This window comes from Molothrus ater, chromosome 8, assembly GCF_012460135.2.
Source record: "Molothrus ater isolate BHLD 08-10-18 breed brown headed cowbird chromosome 8, BPBGC_Mater_1.1, whole genome shotgun sequence".
NCBI lineage: Eukaryota > Metazoa > Chordata > Aves > Passeriformes > Icteridae > Molothrus > Molothrus ater.
In genome coordinates this window covers 20,076,911-20,100,236 of record NC_050485.2, presented here as the reverse complement: position 1 = coordinate 20,100,236, position 23,326 = coordinate 20,076,911, and positions in this window count along the sequence as shown.

The following is a 23,326-nucleotide window of genomic DNA, read 5'->3' as shown; positions in this document are numbered from 1 at the left end:
TGAAATGCAACAGCTCTGACTAGGTGAGAGAGAGCATGCATTTGGTTTAAGAACTTCTTTCCTGGAATTCAGCAAAGTGAAAACTAAAAGGCAGGCACTAATGTGAATTGATTAACAGAGAATCAACTGTTGAGATGCAATTCCCCAGGGGTGTGTAAGCAGGGCAGATAAAATGCCCTAGGCATGACCCCTATTTTGGCTTAACCGTAAGGGGTTTTGTGGCCACCCCAGCTTACTACACCTATTAGTCTTCCCTCAAAAGTCAAACAACATAGGGTGGCTCTATAAACATCTACAAAGTAAAGCAATGTAATTCAGTGTCATGAGCACTTGTAGCACCACATAGAATCGTTAAATTTTTTGTTTACTTCTGGAAAACAGTCACTTTTTTATTATGTTCTCCCAAGATCAAAATTAAGGACAAAGCTAAGTTGCCCAAAATAGCTGCAGGTACCAGTTGCCCAAAATAGCATCTATGAGGTTTGGAATTTTTTAAAGGGTGTTTCTATAATGCATTTGATATGTTTCCAGCTAGCATTTTAAACATGGGGGCGTCTGACACATGGCTTTAGATACAGCCTACGTACAAGTATAACTATCAATAATTTTTTGTACTCAATTTTTTGTGGCCCCAAAAAGCATTCTTTTTAAATTGCATCTGAGTCATCTTGACAGTGTTTAAAATCTTAAATATTTTCTCCTGTGCAAATTTCTTGTACCATTATGTTTCTCAGGGACTTGATGAATAACCTTAGTTTAAACCCCTTTATTGCCAATATAGTAATGGAAAATTGCAAACCTTGATCCTGATTTGGAGGTGATCTGGAGTCTGGAGAACAGCAGGACTCTTATCTTAGTATTCTTTACTAACATTTTCTTCTGTAACATCAAAATGTTCTCCAAATCCAAATAGATGTCGATATTCTTTAAATGTTTTGTTTGGGTTTAATTAAAATCTTTTATATGTGGGAACTTTTTGCATGGTCTTCATATTATTTTAGTTTACATTTTATTTTTATAAAGAATAGGGACCTAAGTGCTGTCTGGAGAATACAAATACTTGCACAGTGTAAGTCTAAGGTCATACATGCAAGTCTTTAATTTTTGGTTTTGAGTCAAGTTTGCATGGCTTTTATGTTTGGAGAAGAAAAAAAATCATATACTTAATTTGGTTTTGTCTGGACATCTGGGGGCACATCCTCAGCTGCTGTAAATCATGACAACATAACCTATGTTAGGTACTGCCCCTGTAATAATTTATCTCTGTAGCTAAGCAGTCTGTCACTGCTGTGCAATTTAGGCATCCTGGAGCTAGCTTTAAACCAGCTATCCTGAGAAATGCTAGCAGTGCAGCTACAGTAAAACGGAGCTCAGTGTGGGTTAATTGCTGAAATATTTGCCCAACTTCTTGAGCAGGTTTTACAACCCCTGCTAATCTCCTGTATGCAGCTGTATTTTGACAGCTTGGATGCTGGCTGCAGACCAGTTTCAGGTGAGCTCTGCTGTGAGTGCAGCTTTGCCTGCTCAGCAGAGGCTGGGGTGGGCACATGCTGAGGCTGTGGTTGCTGTTTAGGTGCTGCAGCCCGAGCCCCCACCCCTCTTGTTATGCCGGGTCCGGAACTGATTTTGTTGAAAAATTACCTATCAAAAAACGAATTGCTTTTTGGCCAGACCAGGTCCTCATTCCAGCTCCCCACATGAGCATAGTTTGTGCTGGGGAGCTGCACCCAGACAGGAGGAAGGGTATTTCATATTCGTCCTCTTGGTTAGCCTGTTATTTAAAAGAAAAATATTTGACCAGGTCTCTCTTCAAAAAATCACACACAATTTAGAAGGTGCTGTGCTTTGGTCCTGGAGTAAAAAGCCATGATTTATATGTAGCATGCTGGTTCTTCCCCGAGGGTAAGGTGAGTTAATAGAACCCACACTTCTCCCAAAATCACGTGAGTAACAGCTCCTGCCAGCCAGCAGCATCTCTAAAGCTTAGAATTTCTAAACTATCTGTTAAGTTCTGCATGTGTTGTTCTTAACAACACACAGTTGTATCTACTCTTTAATCAAAACGACATTTATGAATTACACTGATGGAAATTGGCATTGAGGAATGCTACTTGATAAATCAATATTTGATTGAAAGGTAAGAGTATTTCCAGATAAGGTCAAAACAGGTAAAAGTGAATTTTGCTAGTGGTTATATGACTAAGGAAAAAAATGCTGAAGACTTATTGGAAACGATTAAAAATAACTTGATCAGGTTTATTTATTTTGTCCTTGTGAAACAAAGGTATGTTACTTGCATGTTGCTTTCAGCAGTTGAGCTGGGAAAGATTTTCCTTTGTTATGGTTCATAGAAGCACCTATTTGAGGGACAATATAGTTTGAAGTCTTGTATGTTTAAAGTTTGAATTTTATTTATTTTATTTTATTTTATTTTATTTCCTTACAGGAGTCTTTTCCTGGACCTTGCAAGATGAGAGGCTGACAAAAAGGTTTTCCTTCTTTCTACCCATTTCAATCGATTGTTTGTTTTCTTATTTTATTCTGTTCAGTGATTTAGAATTAACCTTTGGAGAGGTACCAAGAAAAATACTTAATAATATGTAAAATACTTAATCTTTGACTTTCAAGTTGCATTTTCCTACATGCTATAGGAAGTTTTAAACAATGTTTTTACAAATCTGCATGTAGCTATTTTTGAGAACAGAACACTGCTGTTCTTTGTTAATTCTATGCATCTGCAGAGGTTTTCAGGGTGGATGTTGATAAAATAATATGTCTGTCTTTTAGAAATTAATGTGCATAAAATTAGAACCCTTGTTCTAATTTTTTTTATGATTGGAATTGATTTCATGAGGTATAAATTCTGAAAATTTGCTATCTATCTCAAAGGGAGCTGCACTGCCTAGACTGCCTGAAAATCCAATATTACTTTTGATAGTCTTAAACACCAATTAAATAGATTAAATATCCCATGTGTAAGCAACCTATTGCTGAATTTTTTTACCTGAAAATTAGTGCATATCATCTTTCCTAGAAGAGTCTAACAGGATTGTATGCAAGGCTCCTGGATCTTTTACAAGGCTAGGCAGGACATTTGCATAAACCAAACTTTAATTTACTGACTTTTGCAAAGATTTAGAAATTTTAAAATGCAGACACAAATCCTGAGTTTGAGATATACTGCTGGTATGTTCCAGGCCCAAGTTAGTGAATTTATTTATGGCTTAAAGGTACTATGTTACATGTAGTTGTCCTCTATTATAACAAAAAAAGAGTGGGGTGAGTTTGGATAGCATTTAATTGAGATAGTTTTGTTTGCCAGGTGGTTTGTATTGTAATTTCTCTGTCAAGTATACATCCAGCATGCAATGCAAAACATATACAGATTAGCAGCAAAAATTCAAAAAGTTTATTAGTTGCAACCATTAGAGTGATAGATTAGGAGAAAGGAAATGTAACTGGCAGCAAGTTTAGAGAAGACTCATTACTAGACTGGCTTGCTTCACTTGTTTAATAATGTCTTACAAAAAATGTTATATGAGAAGTTCAATGAATAATGCAGCCTTCATTAAGTTATGTAAATGAATGTAGCTTCGTGGGTGGGTTAGAAATAAAATATTTAACAAATCTGTTTATATCCAAAGAGTAAAAGCAGCAGAAACAGCTTTTAAAGAATCTGAGATTTAAATATTTAATAGGTGACAGACAGAACTTTCCTAGTAGGACATACTAGTGATGTTTTTAATAGGTGTTTACAGCTTGCCTCTCAGTTGCAACAGAGGCAGGGCAAGATATTAAGTGTTCTCAGTTAATGAAATGTTATTTGTGCCTTTATCAGCAGTCCCAACATTGCAGTTTCCCTTGTGTGCCGTTAGTGCCCTGGAGACATGCAGGGCTTGTGTGATTTGCAAGGCTGGAAGAATCATTTCCGCAAAAGTGACTTATGACATACTTGTTTGCCAGGTCATTTTGTTCACAAATACACAATCATTCATATGTTGCTAGATTTCAATTATTTTCTTTTCCCCAATTTATGACCATTTAGGAAAGCCTTAGAATTCATGGGTTCAGGCTACGCTGCTGTGCAGGATAACTGTCACAACATGAGAAAATGACAAACTCAGGACTAAATCAGGCATAGACAACATGTTCTCCTACCACACCCACAAATGCCAACCTTTCTTAGGCTTCTCCCAAAGCAAATCCTTGGATTTGGGCCTCACAGCTTACACAGAAGGTCAAAGATTGTTGGAGGCTGTTTTCGAGCAAAAGGGGGAATAAATTCCAGAGCTGAGGGCCCCTCACAGGATCTCTCTAGAGATAAAAGTAACCCAAATCCAGTCAGTACCATTTGCACTCTTGAGTAGGAGGCAGGCCCATAACTTTCTGGGGTGGTGGGAAGCTGAAAATATTGGTGTAACTACAGAGATGTGGGTCCTGAGCAGTGCTCTAGGTACAGTTTAAGGAGGAGATACACATAGGCACACATCTACCGAGACTTGTTAGGTCATCTTTGTTAATGCTGCTTTAAGTGAAATAGCTTCCTCCAAGAATTGCTATTTTGAGGGTAAAAGCAACAACTTAGGTTTGGGATTTTTTTCTGCTTGAGCTCTATAGGGTCAATTTGCTATATCTGTATCTCAGAAATATACTGCTTTTATAAAATATCACCAGAACAAACATGTTTTCAAGATTGAACCTAAATTTTCCATGGAATTATAGTAGGTCTTGGTTTCCTTGGCTTGCTGACTTACTTGATGTAAAGTAGCAAGAGGGTGTGGTGTGCTTTACCTAATAGCCTTTATTTTATATCTGAGCCCTCCTGAATGAGCTAACTGCTTATATCCTTCTCATCAAGCACGCTGCTTCTCTCCAAAGCTTCCCTTGGAAGCCCAGGAGCTGCCGAGTAATCGGAAACTGCTACCTGACCTGGCAATAGCCCCCTCTTCTGTGAATTGTCCCGGCAATAGCCTCCTCCTTTGTGAATTGTCCTTAACTTTGACAAGAATGGAAGGAGATAGGGTGGGAACAAAGGGGAACAGCAGTGAGACCAGCAGCCCCCCTGCTCCAGCACCACACTGCTGGCCTGGCTGCCTGACACACAGGTGATTTCATCCTGGTGTCATCCTCCTTGTCCCTCTGTCTCTGGCTCTCGGTGTCATTATATTAAATAAATATTATTGGTGTTAATGATGCTGTCTGCAGCACTGCAGCAAGCTAGCCACGTGCATTACAAATCTAGCAGTAAAGAGAAAAATAATTAGTTTTGCTTGAAGTGATGGCATGTTGTGGTCTTTTTCCTCATTGTATGACATGAAATGTCTCAGATTTGTGACATTTCTGAGGGAACTTTTCCTTTTAACTGGGACTAAGAGCATGTTGGTCTCTGAAATTCACTAATTGTCAGTCGGTATTTCTAGGAAAAAATCTCAAATTTCAACCACAAGGACATGCACAGCAGAGTATATTTTACAGGGATCAGTTACTTGCCTGCAGAGTAGAACCATCCACTTTTTATGGAATTGTCTTGTTGGTCTCCTCCTTTGCATACTGCTAGTAATTTTTTTTAATCAATAGTTTGCAGACGTACTTATTATCAAAGTATTCCCGAGCAGAGAAAGGAGACAGGCTGAGCATGCTGATGTGGAAAACCAAGAGTCCTTAAGCAGTCAAAGGTACTTGTTTGTTTTGGTGGCTCCTTGGTGATTGTCCTTTTCACCTTTTATTAACCTGCAAATGGATTAGCCCTCGTAAACTAAAGAGAAGAGACCAGTGCACAACCCACTGCCCCAGAGATAAGGTCACAAAGAGGGGACGTGTCCCGAGTACAACCTCGGAGAAGAAATAGAAGTCTGAAGGCATTTACACGAGGCTGCCATCGCGCTTTACTAGCCCTACTGTGATTTACCGTATCAGTTCAACTGCTGACACCTTTATGTCCCTCCCTCCTATCCCAGCAGGCCACAGAGACACAGTCCATGATAGATGCTGGTGAACTTTTCCTCTGATCACCTTCTGAAGAACTTTCCCATAATCTATTGTTTTCTATCACAGTGGAAAACAAAACAAGGGGTTTTTTTTGACTTTCAGTTACCAGCTATTTTGCCCTAACTTTAAAGCAATGTACTGAATTTATTACATCAGTGTGAAAGAAGTTTTAAACTCTTGTCTCTTTATCCTACTCCCTGAACTTAACATGGTCCAGAGTAAATCAACGTAATTGCTGTTAGACCTACATTGTTGCAGGAATGTTTTATATTCCATGTTGTCAGTTATTTAGAACAGTTAATTGAAATTGCAACCATAAAGAGAGGAAAGCTACAGTTAAGAAATTAACTTTTTTTTTTTTTTAGTGCCTGTGGCTACTTATATGAATTATATAAAGAGCCAACACTAACTTTTATGTAAGACCAAAAGTGTCTGGAATATCTAAAAGGAAAAATACATTTGTGTATTCAAGGCAAGTATTTCCTTTAATTGACTGATAAAAATATAAGAGCCCATTCTGGACTGAGAGAAGCAGCTGACCTATCGTTCTTCTTTATAACTCCAAAATAGTTACCAAAATTTTGTATTTGCCTCTAAATAAATAAATGCCACGGGCTACACCTGGTTTGTCTCATCAAAATTCAGCACCAGTGTTACAGCATGAGGGGGAAAAGAAAGTCACAGCAATGTTAACAAGGGGTATTTTGAAGAGAGTGCACTTGGAAGAGGGGGAAACTGTGCCACAAACCCTCCTGAGAGTGTTCTTCCTCTGAATGTGCCCTCAGCTGAGTTCCTTGCTCCTGCAGCCTGCAGAAAGGCTGGGAAGTGTGTACAGAAGCATCAGTACCCGTGTAACAGGGAGTTAAGGAGTGGCTGGGCTGGGAAGGAGATATTCAGGGAAGGCTAAGTCAGCACTTGTCAATAGTGACCTGATTGCAGTGCTGATCAGCTTCAGCCTTCATCCTAATCAGCACAGAATCATGCTTGAGAAGGTCTACCATAAAATGCTCCCAAATAGGTTTCCCCAATTTTGTGCAAGGCTCTGTGTTCTCTCTGGGTTGTGAGTGTTGCAGATTTGAAGTTGGTTTGGGTTTTTTGTTGTTGTTGTTTTTTGATTTTTTAAAAAATTATTTTGTAATGGCTTCTTATAATTAACATTGCTGTAGAGGAAGATTTGGCTTAATGTCATTTAGCAAATTATTTGTCTTGCTATTTTTTTCTTCATATACTGAACTTCATGCACTCTAAGCCCAGCTTCTGGGCTCTGCTCTATTAGCATGGCTGCCTGTGGTCTTGCAACACTTGTTCTTAGCACAAGTGGCAAAAATACAGTTGAGATATGATAAACCCATCTTGTATTTCTGAATTCCTTAAAACGGATTGCTTTATCTGGCAGCATGAAACCTGCAGTCAGTTAGACATAGAAATATTTACTCACACTACATGTGGGCAAATGCACATAGTTATACACCTAGCTATATAAAGTAGGTAGAATTATGAAAATTTGTTTTAAATTTCATATTACCTACACTAGGCAAAGAAATAGAGATGCACTGTGGACTTGATGCTTAACCTGTCACCTTTAAAGCACAGTTTGTGTCCCACCTGGCTTCTACTTCTGTTGTGCTTCTTGTTTGCTGAAGGCTGGAGGAAAGACAAGAATTTTAGCAGCAGATTCTTGACCAGACACACCGTCCTTGCAGCCACAGCAGAAAAGGGCAGGAGTGCAGCCAGGCCACCAGCTTGTGACAAGGTCAGAGTAGGTGCCTTCGTGCCGGCTCACCCTGCTCAGATGGAGGGACATGAGTGTGCTGAGGACGCAACAAATAGGGAGCAGGGAAACGCAGCCCTTTGCTGCTGGTTCTACTCGACACTCGTGCACCTTGCAGCTCCTGCAGGCTGAGCTGGTGCAGGCACCAGGGTCTCCTCCCTGCCAGCCTCCTCCTTTCCCATCTTCCTTTCATCTCCGGCACGTCTCTGATCCCTTCTATCGGAAGCTTCCCTTCCCTGCCGCAGACCCTGTACAGAGAGTAAATGCCGTTCGCCTCCCCTCGGGCTCCCTGTGCCTCTCTCCCCTGTTCCAGCCTTCTTTCCCTTTCTCCCCGTGTCCCTCAGCAGCGCTCACGGTGGCCATGTCTCCCTCCATTCCCGTCTGAATTGCCTTCCTCAGTCTCCTACCCCTAGTGAAGGCAGACTCTCCCGTCTTTATTTGTCTGGGAAATGGCTCATTTAACTGGGACAGGGAGGATAGCCAGGGATGAGAAAGGGCCATTGTTATGCTGAAAGCAGTTAATGGGTGCCACCAGACACTTGTGCGATCTACAGACCGTAGCAGAAGTCCCTTAAGCAGCGCTGGTACTGCCCAGGCCACCAGGGTTTCCCACTTCTCCCTCCTCAGTTTCCAAATTTTTGTCCTGCTGGTCTGGTACCATTCCTTGGCATTTTCTAATGAATCTGATGAAGTAGTCAAAACACACCATACTACAGAGGGAGAAACACCCTGGAGTTGAGGAAAGGCCTTATGATATCAAAGGCCTGAGGCTTTGATTTGGAGAGCTGGCAGTCCCTCCGTGGATGGGAAGGACTGGGGATGGAGCTGCACACAAAGCTCCATCCACACACAAAGCTCGCTCCGGCTCTGCTGGAGCACCTGGCCATTGGCCGGCTTTGTGGAGACAGGGTGGCATTCTGTGGCCCAAGCCATTACTTTCTCCTGAGCATTTAAACATGCCATTAGAAAAAAAACCAACCCACAATTTTCCTGGAGAAAATATTTTTTTTTACAGACAGACGCTCAGCCTTCAGCACATATGTAGGTCAGCTGCACAGTCTGGGTGTCCTTATTTAAATAAGGAAGTCTTCCTTTGTGTTCCTGTAGAAAGTAGGCTTAAGTCATGATTGGACTGGAGCTTTTATGGTTATTAGGCAAAACCACTGTCAATTTAAAAGCCTAAATAACTTAGGTTTTTACACCAAAAATAATTCATTTCATAGTACTTCTACTTTTCATGGGCCTGCCTGTTAGAGGCAATGCGAATATTGGCTCAGTTTTTCAGTTCTGCTGTGTGGAGACTTGCGAGTTACTTAAATGTTCACCCTTTCCCATGGTGTTTCTCTTTCTGCCTCACCCCCTCCCTGGATCACGAGTGCTGACTTTAATGCTTAACATGAGCAGTAAGTCTCTCAGAGTTTTCCTGTGACCAAAAGAACTGAAAGATGAGTAAGATTCTGCAGGTCAGAAATTGACTGTTACTGATTCATTGAAACAAATCCAAGTGGCTGTTGGAATGTCTGTAAATATGCTGTAATGAATCACTACAGTGACCTCTGAGGGGAAGATAATGTGTCAGATATTGCCTACAGATATGTCTTGTAGACTGGTATGGAAGATGGTTATTCCCCAATAGGTGCAGGGAAGGCGCTTGAAATAAATCCTATTAGGAACAGGGTGGCTGGCATATGGTGTTATTCCCCTTCCACATCCAGCTCAACTCAGCAGTGGCTGGCGCAGTTATCGTTGTCCTTTAATGGTCCATGAAAATGAACTTTTGATCCCAGTCCTGTTCTAAGTAAACAGATGACCCCATCAAGCAACACCATCCCATTTGGGAGCTCAGCAGAGGCTAAAGCTAGCAGTAAAAGATCTGCCATTTATAGACACTGCTAGTGAGCTGTGAACTTTCATCCAGGGGGTGATAGTGGTGAAAGGACACAGGAGGAAGTAGGAGGAGTGACACTTGGGCCTTACCAATTTATGGCCAGGTTTTTTTAACTCTAGTTCCTTCTGTCAGAAGAAATGTTGGCAAAGAAGGATACTATCCATGAATAAACTCGTGAGGAAGGAAAGGTTAGTAACCCCTCCTGCCTCTCCTAGAGGTTGCCTGTGTAGTGGCAGGAGAGAGTTCACATCTGGTCCAGCTGTCCCTGCCTGCGGTGGCAGCCCGACACCCTGCTGCTTTTAGCAGGAGTGATGCTGAGGGATGGAGGGCAGCACACGTGCAACCCCGGCCCTGAGCTCAGCTGGGTGATAGAGTGAGGAAGTGCCTCCAGCTGAAATTGTGTGAAGACTGAACTCTTTCCCATTTCAGTGCCAGAAACCAAAACTCTGTTGCAACATGGTGTGCTTAAAGGCTGCCACAGGCCACTTCAAATTTGATCTTTAAAGTGTTTTTTCAAGACCATGAAAATTCACTGTCTATAAACCTTTTTTTTTCAGATTATTGCAATCTTCTTTGTTAATTCCTTAGTTTAAACTTAAGGACTGCCTTATACCATAAAGCTGGATAACCTTTTTTTTTTGTTTGTCTGGGGGAAGGGAGCTGCACGGCCTTTCACCTTCCAGCTTTACAAGCAAAGCCAAATTTCTGGGCAATCACTGCAAAATGCTTTTTCCCTCCCCCTCTTCCAGTGATGGCTGCAAACAAAGGTCTTTAGGGCTGGCTACTCCAGACTTCAGGACTTTTAAAGGTCTTTACTTGACTGGAGATCAAAGGTTTCTCCTTAAAGAGTTTATCACTCAGACAACTCTGCAGTTAGCATTTCAAACTGGGTTTGCAAGTCAAATAATTTAGCAATTTCTTCTAACCATGTGGCCTTATGCAGAGGCTGCTGGATGCCAATTATAGCACCATTATGACATGGAGTGCAGCACTATCTATTGACAAATGTGTGTACCCTTTTCACCATTCTTTACTGCAGAAAAAAGAGGTTTCCACATATTCTGAGTAGGTCCCAGACTGCTCAGCTGGGGTTTGAGCTCCCTTCCTGGGATTGTGGATTCCTTCTTTGTTGCCTTGAGTATGGCTCTTCAGCCCTCTGTGCCCTGGCAGAAAATGTTTTTCTCCTTGGAAAGTATGAGAGCTATGAAGACAAGTAACAGGATGGTGGGCATTATTATCATTGGTGTAAAATGCAGCAATATGACTAAAACAAGACCCTAAACACAGCTCAAATGTCCCTGACCATTGACACTTCTCTTTTCAATGTTGCTATCAGACTGTCCTGACACAAGGAAGAAGGGATTGGTGTGTACAGGCCAAGCCAATGACCAAAACACTGTTGTCAGCAAACCTGCACCAGCATATTAGCTGCTTGAGTCCAGAGCTCTGTTTATTTTCTGTGCTCAGTTATCATCTGTTATGTTGTTGTAGGTTCCCTTGCCATGCTAACCACTTAAACTCCTCCACTGAACAATGACACTAGCACCCATCTTGGATTCATATAGCTTTTCCTCTCACCAGGCAAAGGAATGGAGCCATTGAATTGTCTTGGGGATGGTGAAACCTAGGGTGAAACTTTTGTTCCTGTTAGTCCTTTACACATGTCATCACAAAAAATATGTGTTTACACATGTTGTACTTTAATTTGGATGTAAAATTATGGTGGCAATATCAGCTGCACATTAAATTGTCAGAAGAGTAATACATGGAATTCATTGAAGGGGAGGTGCCTAGGCTTTCACAAACAATCAGCCTGTTGTAAGCAGGGCTGTGCAACAAGTATTTTATATCCTATATATCCCTTCTTTATGCACCTGGAGGGAGGTTTTTCTCTGCCTGCTAACTATGGAGGCATAGGGTCTGACTTTGGCTGGCAATTCCAGAACAGAAGCATTTTATGGTCGAAGAAAGTGAAAAAGTCAGTGAGTCAGGTTTTTCAGACAAAAGGCTGAATGGTTTCTCAGACCTCCTGTACAACCAGTAGTTTACACAGTATTTAGGCAATGTTATTACTAGTAGTTTAGCTGGCTAATTGTTTTCAATTCAAAGTGCATGGAACAGTAAGGAAAATGTCAGCGTGCTATGGGTAATTTGTGGCATACATTTTTTCCAGATGGACTTTCTGTCTTGTACATGCCCGTCATGATGTAGGTTGATATGTTCAGAGTTATGAGTGATTGAGCACTCAATAGAAGAATTGCATGTCGTTATTAAATAAATGGTGTGTTCTACTTGCATCTATAAGCATGTGAAAGGCTGGTTAAGGATGGCTTTTAATTTAGGATATATTAGGTGTACATTAAGTACAAATACTCCCTCTAGTTTTACATGACAGTGGTATCTACTGAACATCCTGATAACTTAACAATGTTAAATTCTTAGGAAGCATTTTGATTATCAGACCCTTTCCTTCACAGAGAGGGTGGTTATTTTCTACATTATTGGAAGTGAATAGTTTCTATTCCCCAGGCTGGCAGTTTCTACAAGAAGCCAAGGTCCTTCACACAAACTCATTGCAGAGAACACAGAAGGTGTTGCATCCCTCTCCTGAGCAGATTTTGCATGTTAGCCTGTCCTTGCACAGTGTCCACACCATGCAGAAGGCTTTTGCAGACCAAAATGAAGATAATAATGATAGTGGTATGATATCAAGAGACCATTGTCTAACACAGGGACCATGCAATGTTATGTACAAAAGCAAGGTATAATTCGGAAGACATCATTTGAGTTAATAAACAAAATTCCACTTGAATTTGCAAAACCAGGCTGTATCTAGCCAAAAAGTCTTGCAGGACTTCTCTAGCAACCCAATCTTTATGCAGGAGTCCTATAAAGAGGTTCTCTTATTTATTTTATTATTATTTAAAATGTCATAGCATCTAGGAACCTGTAGCATGAACTAGGAGTCTAAAAGAGCATTTTCTAAAACATATTTGTTCTCAACAAGCTACAAACCTTGAGAGCCCTAGATGCATTAATTTTTTACTAGATATGCTTAGAAGAGGGGAAATAGCAGTGATGTTTCCCTTTCATCTAATTGCCTACTAATGCAAGTTGCCATCCAAGACACAGGAAACATGAGTCATACCTTGGCTGGGTGACACGCTCAGCCTCTTGCTGGGAAGGTATTCCCAACCACAGAGCCTCCAGCAGCACCGTGGAGTGTTCGGCTCAGGGCAGAAGTTTGACCTTACCTGGAACTGTTCCAGACCATGATCAGAAATATTCACTCCTCTGGTCAGGAAGCAGGATGCTACCACAGGAGCTGGAGTGCTTCTCTGAAAGTGACAGGCTTGGCTGCACCTTTAATGAAGATGTACATCAAGAAAGTTGATTAGGATGGGTTTGGTGTCAGTTTGGTTCCCATGTTGGAGAGATGGCTGCTTGAGCATGGAGCTGGTGTGTTCAACTCTGCTTTTCACAGTGCAACCCTAGCTCTGTATAACCCAAGCTTTCTAATGATGATTGTGCTTGATTTTTGAGAGAAGAATACTTTAAAAGATCAAAGTTAAGCTCCTAGGAACCCTAATGCCAAAGGCTCAGGTTTAACCCTCTGTGATTTAGTTCAATTGTTTCTTGGGATGACAATACAGGCCAGTGCACTCAGGAGGGTATTTGCCCATTGCAGGCCTGGGAATAGTGGTTAAAACTGACAAGAGTGAGGCAAGAAACAGCAACACTGACTTACTGCAGAAATGCTCGTATTTCCTAATGGACCTTTTCTGTGCCTGAATGTGAACATTGTCCACTTTATTATCTCTGTCTGGAAAGAGGAATTGAATAGAAGATAGTCACAGACCTGAACCTTTCTGAGTGATTTATCAAGTAGTAGGAGAATTCTCAATATGAGGGTTAAATCTGGAAAACAGCTGTGTTATGAACTGAATCAATGCAAAATACAAATTCCTTGTTCTCTCATACCCTATTTGGTTTGTTCATTTTATTTCAATGTAGTAAATGGGGATCCAATTTTGCATTCCTTACTCAAATGCACAATTAATGTAAAAGAATCCCCTTGTCTGAAAACAAGTTGTGAAAGGCCTGAGTTAAAACAGCAGGACCAGGCAGTAAGTCATACACTGCAGAATAATAACTTCTTAACATAATATCATCATGTGCCACAAAAACTAGAAACTAAAATATTCACACTGACCATAAAAATATCTTTCTACACTTCACCACATCCTAAGGTATGTTTTCTTTTGGAAGTAATGTATAATATATTCCTACCATTACTATTGCTTGGTGAAGTGGCTCTTGCAAAGTTTACTGTCTGCTGAAGCAAGGTGGGGGGAGGAAGTGGAGGGAGAAAGAGCTTGTTTTTAAATTTTAATTTTGAGAGAAACTATATTAATATGTCAATATCTTGCAGGAATAATTTTACAGATAGCTTTACTTTGGCAACAGCATGGTAATTTTTATATCAGAGCTAGTAACTTTTTTCAAAAGCAATATACGTTATCATGGCGCTGCTCTATAAAAGACCTTCTTTGACACTGCTGTTGCGGGTAATTGCTATCTAGTCACAAAACCCATTCTCAAAATGTATTAAACTTGGCTGTCAAAACAGCTACTTGCTTCTACTTCTTAAAGGAAAACTCTCCTTCAATGTCCCCTTTCTAAGAGTTAAAACTTTCTTTGAAATCTGGAAAAAAATTACTCAGAGCTAGATTATAACCACTTATTCTTGCACTAATTTGGTTTTAAAATTAAGAAAGGTTTTTCCATTTTGAGTATAGAGAACCATTCTAGCAGAATTCACTTATTGCACCACACAGACCTTTTCATTCTCTTCTCCAAGGTCCTGTCAGTACAGCAAGTTTTCTCTTTAGTCATTCAATTGTGAACAAAGATGAATTTAAAATATGGGCTAATGTGAACAGTATTCCAGATGAGGCTCGAACAACACCTTCTCCAGTGTTATGAATGTTTGCCTATTTCCACTGGAAGTGCCTCACCTCATATATTCCAGGATCACTTTTGGTTTTTCCCAGCCATATCATGTTGGCAAGTCAGTCTTTCCATGATCATTTCCTCCTGACCTTTTATTTTTCCTTCAGTGCTTTCCAGCTGATGAGAATTATTGGTCTCATCTTAGTCTAATTTTAATTCTTGCTATTAGTTGCTAAACATTCCCTTTATATATTACTTTTCATGCCACTAGCACATTCTTAAGTGCCATTCTCTTTTGGACACTACCACCCTCTTGACTTTTTGCCATCTTATGAAATGAGATGATCACAAAACTGATCACTGTGAAATTACAGTAGTAATTTCTCGCCCAACCACCTCTGACCAAATATTACTTCTTTTAGAACCTCTCCCCTAGCAAAATCCTCATTCTCCTCACAGCTCTCAATTCCTACCTTCTCTGTCTTAACTAGTGACACCTACAAAACACCAAGTGCTCCAATGCAGGCGTTTTCTGTACCCAGAAATTCTGTTATTTCTTCAAAACAAACCACCATGAAATGCCTCATCCAATATGATTTATTTACCATGAATTCTCACTGGTAGAACTGAGCTTCATATGTTAGTTCTGTACAACATCCTATGAAACAATCCTTAACTTGTCAGGAAAAATTTAAAATGCATGCATTTAAAATATGGAGATGGTATTGTTAACAGCTGCAGCTTTGTGATACATGAGTGCAATATTCAATACCTAATTCCTCCCATAACAGAGGGGATAGAATGCAGAAGAAGCAGGATAATGCTTTTTAAATGATTGTCTGACTTGCTTTTTTTTGTCTGTTTTTTCCTCCACTGAGAATCAAAATGATTACATTCTTTCAAAGTGGATGAAAAACATTTCTATGACTATAGTTGTGCTAAAAATCAACTTTATTTATTGATTGATTAAATCTTTAGAATAAAGACCTGGCATAGTTGATCCATCCTAATAGAAAAACAAGATTCAAGAAATGTTAATATTCTCCTAATTACACAAAGATGATGTGCATATGAACTTCTTAAAGTATAAACTAATGCCTTCAATTCAGTACCATTTCATGACTTTACATTCTTTTGAGATCTAGATTTTTGTGAAGCACAATGGAATAGACAAAGAAGAAAAGGGATTTTGTCTTTTTGTGGTATGGACAACTTCAAGCAGATATAGTTACCCATATAAAGCTATTCATATACTATTAAAAAATAGAAATTAAATGTAGAGAACCTTCAAGAAGTTTTCATCCTTGGAATCTCTTGTAAAATACGTTCTGTAATTTTTATATTAGTCATTCTTTTAATAGTGGAAAAGATTTATAATTCTCAGATATATAAGTCCCTGGTTCTTGTTTGTTCTCATATATTTTTTTAATAAATTATTTATTAATTTTTTTTGGAAAAAGGAACAAGTAGGTGATTTGGAATCATGTTTGGTCAGATGACAAATACATGGAGCAAGGCACCAAAATCTTTTCTTGGATGGAAAGAACCTATGATAAATAGGCTTTTTCTCCTCCTCAAAAAATTAACCAACCAAAAAATTAAAATCAAACCACAAAAAAGCCCAAAGAACCAAAAAACCCCATCAGCATATTTATAACTACTGAAATCCAGCTAAAAATTATAAGAAGGTAAACATTTTTGCAGATGACTTCAGACTCAGACACCTGGTTTTGCAGCACAGAACCACCTGTGCAGAGTTAAACAGGAGAGGAAGGAAGTACAGTACACAAGGTGAAAATACAGGGCGAGGCAATGTGATGTATCCTATAAGTCAAACAAGAGGCTGTTTGTATATGACCCTTCTGAGGCAGGGTATGACTTCCCAAGGCTGGAGCTCTCTACAAAGGGATGCATAAATAGCAGTTGTTCACAGCAAGGGTTATACTATATGGCTATTAGAGTGAATAGAAGCAGCTCACTTCTTTCCAATGACAGGAAATAAGGTCAAGCAAAGATAACAGGTCATTGAATTAGAGGTTTTCAAAATATTAGTCTTACGCCTTTAGTATGGAGTGAATGAGTGGGTTCTCTTTAATTGTCCTGCTTCTGAAACTCAAGGACATTTGAGACCAAGCCTATGAAACAGCAATTGTGAGGTTTTAGATCTGCCTGACCCAGCCCCACTTTCTCCAGGAGGCAGTATATTTAATAACACAGTCAATCTGAAGGCAAATCTTTTAAAAAGCAGCTGAGGCCTTCTGGACTGGTTTGTTCAGTCTGCATGTTCTCTCCAGAATGAAGGGAGAAGAAATCATGTAGGATGTCAATGCTGTAATAGCAATGTTAAACATCTGCCTTGCTTGAGAAAATAAGTATTTGTATAACAGTATCTTGTTTACTATTAATCTTTAATACCTGCATGTGCTGCAGGAATAGTTATCTTTTTCTATAATTCCTAATGGATTAACTACATAATCAATTTCCAGAGGGACCAAGCCTTAGCTTTCTTCCTAGGCATTTGTTAAAGAAAAATTGGTCTTTTCCTGTTACATGTTGCTGAATGTGACGCATAAATCATCCAAAACCAGTCATTAGCATGTTTTACAGTGCAAGCATTTAATATCAAAATTTGTTAGGGAAATAGTTTCTCAGTGATTTCTAGAAGCTCAGTCTGAGCTACTGCCCTCTTAATCTCTTCAAATCTTACAAAGTGTTTTTTCCTGCATTTTCAAAGCATGAAGCAACTGCATCTGTAATAGATATATGAAATGAAATCACAGACAAAAACTTCAGGTAAACTCTTACTCATGTTCAGCAATCACACAATACGTGCACCTATATAAACTTGTTCCATAATGGGGTGAGTTCAGTAGAGTGGATTCAAAATTAGTGTAGTTGCCAGCAATTATGAGGATATGGGCAAAAACATGGAAAAATTGAATATAATTTTGGTTTTGGTAGCACCTATAGTAAAACAGTATCTCATATTAATTTTGTATTGATTTTTGTAATCAAAATCAGAAATTTTAAAAAAATCAAACGCCAAATTACTTCTTACAGCTATACAGCTGTTAACAGTTTTTGTCTCAGCTGCATACATGCTCCCTGTGTTTAACAGGTATGTAATTTGATTTTGCACATATGTTGTTCTTTCAATAAAATACAAATCACTGCTAAGTAATTTCTGAATAGTTGGTAAATTCATGTAGCATAAACAGATAGACTCCATATTTTGTTCTAGTGTTTGTGCACACATTCATGTTTCAAGTCAAAGAACACTGCATAAGGTAATTTTTTTTTTAAATAATAGAAAGTCTTGTATGTCAACAAGAAAGGGTAAAAACTCTTGATGGTCACTAATGTGTTAGTTGCGTTTAAAAAAAACCTTTCTTATTATCCCTTAATCATAGGCAAGTTCACTGATTCAAGTTCATCAGCTGCAAGACAAGGGAAGAAAAAATTTTCACACTTTTGTGTTCCTTTTGTAATGCTGCAACTCCTCCTTTAAAATGAGATAAAGCACATTTCTAACTCAGCCTTTCAAAGGAAAACTCCTGATCCTACATAGTCTGAAATTCCTGAGTTTTTGAATGAAAAATGCTTTGTCATATTTTCTATCCATACAGGTGCATGGTTTTTTCTTTGGCTGTACATGTATGGACTTTCTCTGTCTATTGCAGCAACATCCATAAACATCGATATTGTATCTGAGGTGCCTGCTGAGCGTTTCCGACACTTACCCTGGGAGGAGCACACATGTTAGTAATGATAGTCCAGCTGCTGCTAAATAAATCATAATGCCATCTTAAAAACATTGACAAAACAGAACCAGATTCCATATTGAAAGCTGGCCAATCTTTCATATCAATGTCTTTCGCAGAAATTCCTGGGCACCTGTTATAAGACTTACTCTTCACTTTTAATTAAAAGATATCCAGAAGTATTTTTATTAAATACCTAAGCACACATGGTCATTTCTTTTTATCTTTTGTTTCTTTTCCATAGAGTGTAAAATCATCTGCCAAGTATTGTACTCTGTGCAAAGTTTGTGGTTTGGGGGTCATGTTGAAATGGGTAACCAGAAAGGTGAAAAAAATGGATGTAAAACTATGTTTGTATATCCAATACATAAAATGCAGACACTGTCTTTTATTTGTCTTGTGCTGCTCTCCAGAAATGAAAACATAATTATAGAATCATTTCCTTCTGGAGTATGTTACAGAATAAGTGTTACCCATATTTTAATAATAAGGAATGAAAACATACATGGGATAGGATTTTTAAATAACTCAATGGTACTTCCATATTTTTTGCATATAGGTACCCAAATGAAATCAAATTCATCAACATTGAAGGTTGCTTCATTATTTTTCTGGTTTTCTATTCCATGGTGAATGGATAGGCTTCTGTCTCTCCATGTAGGTCTTTCTTGTAATGTTCTCTGCACATTTTCGTTTTTTATTCTGCATTACCTGACTTTTGTTTTCCCTGAGGCAAAATGCACAGTTACAAAATTTACCAAAGGCCTGAAGCGTTCAAAATTACAGTAACTCTTAACAGAAACACCACGTTCCTTTAGTGATTTTCTTTTGTGGGGGCTAAGAAATCCTTTTTAATGGTCTCTTTCAGAAATATGACTTTGAGACAATTTTCCCCTGTGTATCTGTAAGCTCTGCAGAACACAGTCTGCTTTCAACACAGGTTTTCAGGTAGTCATGTCCTTCAATCCTGCTATGTGTTGTCCTTTTGAAACAGTTTATTCCTATTGTTATAGCCTAATGCCATAACAGAAGAGTGATGGTAGTTGTCTTAAGAGGAAATAAATGAGACTCTCGGGTGCAGACTGTGGAGAGAAGAATATGTAGGCCAAGGAATGTACTTAAACCATTGGCTGTTTGGCACAGGGGGGAAGTACAGTGTATGTTCAGAGGAAACCAGTGCTGTTAATATTAACCCACCATTTTCAGTGCACAAGGCTCCTGTCCTGCTGAAATTCTGTGTCAGACAAGAGCTATTAAGAACAAACTTAACAACAGGAACTGGTGGAAATTTACTTGTATATGTTGTGATAGAAATCATTAGTGACTAGTATGTGTGTTAGTTTGAAATAATTTCAACACCATGTGTTGCACAAGTGAGAACTACCAGCAAGAATCTTATATTGGGGTTGTCTACCACATATCTGTTAATTCAAGCTTTGCAAAAAACATTGCCAAACTAGGAGGCCCCCCATGCCTTTTGTTTAACTTGCTGTATAAATTGTCTAACACCTTTAAAAAACTGTTAAACATTGTTTATGCACAGAGAATCCCTGACATTGTGTGCCAAGTTCAATGTTAGCATGGTTTACAGACTATTCCCATGCCCACAGGGCTAGAAATTCTGCCCAAGGCCATAAGAAGGGTGTAGTCTGGTTTGGAGTGACTTAATATGAGGCAGCATGTCATAGAAGTACTGGATACTAGGAAATAATAAAGCATTTTAGATTAAAGGTAGAACTTACATATTTTTATTTTCTAGTTTAAATTTATGTGAAGAAATGACAAGAAGTCAGGGGATTTTTGTTTATTTTTCTTAAGTTTTTCCCCTTAATCTTGTTCTTTAAGATATTTTACTTTGTTAATATTGCATAGGTTACTATCTATATGTTAGAAGCATATTCTGTTCATTTGTCTCTTTTCTTTCAGTAAAATACTCAATAGCCAATGGTTTAATTTTAAGCTCACTTAAAAGACATTGATAATGTAAAATAAAATGAATCTAGAGCTAAAATTTAATGGATAAACCACTGAGATTATTAAAACTGTTCCATATAATAAATAAAAAAGAGGAGTAAAACGAGCCTGGGATATTGTCATACACAAAGTACGCAAAACATCTCATCTGCTTTCTGGCATTAACCCAGCTGAGACCTAGCTACCATGTAAAAAACAGATTAAACTAACATCCATCAAGGTGAAAGATAATTATTGCTTGTGTCAGACAACACCTGTTTTTGCAGCATTCCTCAACTGAGTTAAACTAGAGACATGCTGAAGTTTTCCACTGAATTTTACATTTGACAGTTGCCTGAAGCAATTGTGTCTGTGGAACACCTTCACCTCTTCCTTTGTTTACTTTTTAGATAGACTAAGAAAAGGTAAAATACTAAAGACAAAATTTTAAAAATTAAGCAGAAAACTCAGCAGCAAAATATGTCAACTTTTTGATGGATGTTTATTGAAAAGTGTTGCAATAGTCAGTCTTTTGTGATGTCCACATACAGATCTGTTGAAAACATTCATTTGGTAATGAATTCTGCTTACATTACTCAGGGGAGTAATCTCACTTACTTCAGTGGAAGTTTGCAAAAGTTCAAGTAGCAGTTCCTAGATAATGTCATAATGTATTCCTGCTATCTTTAAGCAACACTGCAAAGGTTGAAAGGCAAGATGTTCATCCTATTGCATAAAGTAATCTGTATTTCAGGCATTGATTTCACAACAAAGTCCTGCTTCAGTTGTGCCAAGACAGCTTAGAATCCATGGATCAAAGTGAACTCTGTTACATGAAAAGCAATGATACATATGAACAGTATAGCTTTCACAGGTCAGTTCACAGAAGGATTTGGATTTTTTTTTCCTATTTTTTTTTTGGTGAGTTTTTTGTTTTTTTTTTTTCCTTTTTGAGAGACATAGGATAAAGTTTGATTTTACAACTGTCTTTTGAAATAGACCTCTTAAAATAAAACTTATTTTTCCACTATATAGGAAAAAAGCATTGAAAACTCTGCGTCATTAACTACTCTGCAAGGTACAATCTAACCTGATCAGGCTAAATACTAAATATTAAGAGGTCCAATCCAGGATTCACTTAGGTCAGATAGGGTGATATCTGATAGAAAGGCCAGGTGGATGATTATGCTAAACAGTAGCCCCTAAATAAATTTGTTAGGTGTATCAGTATGAATTGGTGCAAGTAATGGAGCACCAATCATCCCATTAAAATCAAAACTGCCAGCACAGGGTAAACTATGATAAACTGTGTTCAAAAGGTAAAGAAAACCCCTCTGCAAAGAATGTGCTTCCCAAGAGAGAAACACAGAGGTCCACAGAAGAGAATGAGCTGAGGTCACAGATGTGATGTTTATTGGGGCAATAGATCCAGAGGCAGCTCAGCATGGCTCATTGCAAAATGAGGCAGCAGTTAACAGTGTTTGGTACTGGCTGCTTTTAATGACAACTTCTAAAGATTGCACACAGATTTGAAAACAAACATGATCAGATGGAGAAATGTGAAACAGATAAAATGTATAAGCCAAAGGCCCTAAAAGAAAAGCTACTGCTACAATAATTTAGGGTAGGCAATTGTATCAGTGCAGATAAAAGATGCAAGATCACCTTGTGGGAAAACCTTTGCTGAATGATCAGGCAGAGAAACTATTTATGCTACTTCATCTGTTCTTAAGAGTTTTATCAGAGCATATCAGAGCAGTATGGCCCCAGCAAGGGCAGGGCTGACACCTCAAATAGAGGGCTTGAAGGGAACTCCAGGGGTACCTTTCCATTGCAAACTCATTTGGAGGGCAGACCCTGGCCAGCAGAATATGTTCTTAAGAGAGTAACCATACTCCTGAGAGAATTAAGAAAGTGGAAAATAGAACAAAATCAGTAGAGGAGACCACAAATTGGCTCAAATCAATGGTCATTTCACCAGAAACTTAGTGACCCATAAAGATCCCTGAGTTTTTATTAAGATTGTTATGCAGGAGCAGTATTAGATACTGACAGAAGAAAGACAGCGACAAAAAAAGCATGAACATTAAATAAAAAAGATACTCTGCAAAAATCATGGTCTTACAGTGGATGTCAGGATGACCAAGAAAATATTTCATAATACTTTATCAACATTACTCCCTTAATTTTCTAAAAACTTCAGAAAAACAATGAATGGACAGAGGCCCAGATGTAACTGGACAGTACAGTAACCAGGGGCAGGAGTTAAGAGTATGCAAACAGGAGGATTGTGTCTGTGGAAAGTGTTTTAGAGATGATGCCTCAATAGAGGATGAGGTCAGTGGAGAAAGCTGTCAATTATTTGAGCTGGAAATCTACATTGCTGTGAACTGTATTAACAATACAGCTGGTACTGATTACATAAAAGCACCACAGGAAATACCAGAAAGAGTAGATAAAAAAATGTCCTTTGGTTTAAGTGTATGAAAAATACATCTTTGTAGTTATGGTGGTAACTGTGGATGGTTTTAGTGCATTTCTTCACATCTTTCTTAATGTATTGATTCTGTGCTTTAGAATAATTGACTTAGAGCATGACTGAGGTACATCTAACCTAACCGAATAAAGGTGTAATTGGTGATTAGAGAAGTGCAAAGAGATCAGTGGGAGGAAGCAAATAATTAGCTTCCACACAAGATTTTTCAGAGTTTTATATTCCAGAAAAGTCTGAGCACAGACCTAACACACATTCTTTCAAATCCTAGCCATAAAAACATCATTATGGTTATAAAACATAATATTCTTTGCCCTGGAGTTTATAGCCTAGAACTATTTCAGTGCCGAGTCTGTATTTCTGCTTGTGTTAACATTTTAACTTCTACTACTGCCTGAAATAGATCAAAACTGGTAGAGAAGAAACAAATGCCCAGGGCAACATACAATCTGAAGAACAAATCATTGGGATTAGCTGCCAAAGAGATGATCACAGCCCGAGTCTGGTCCAAGGAACTG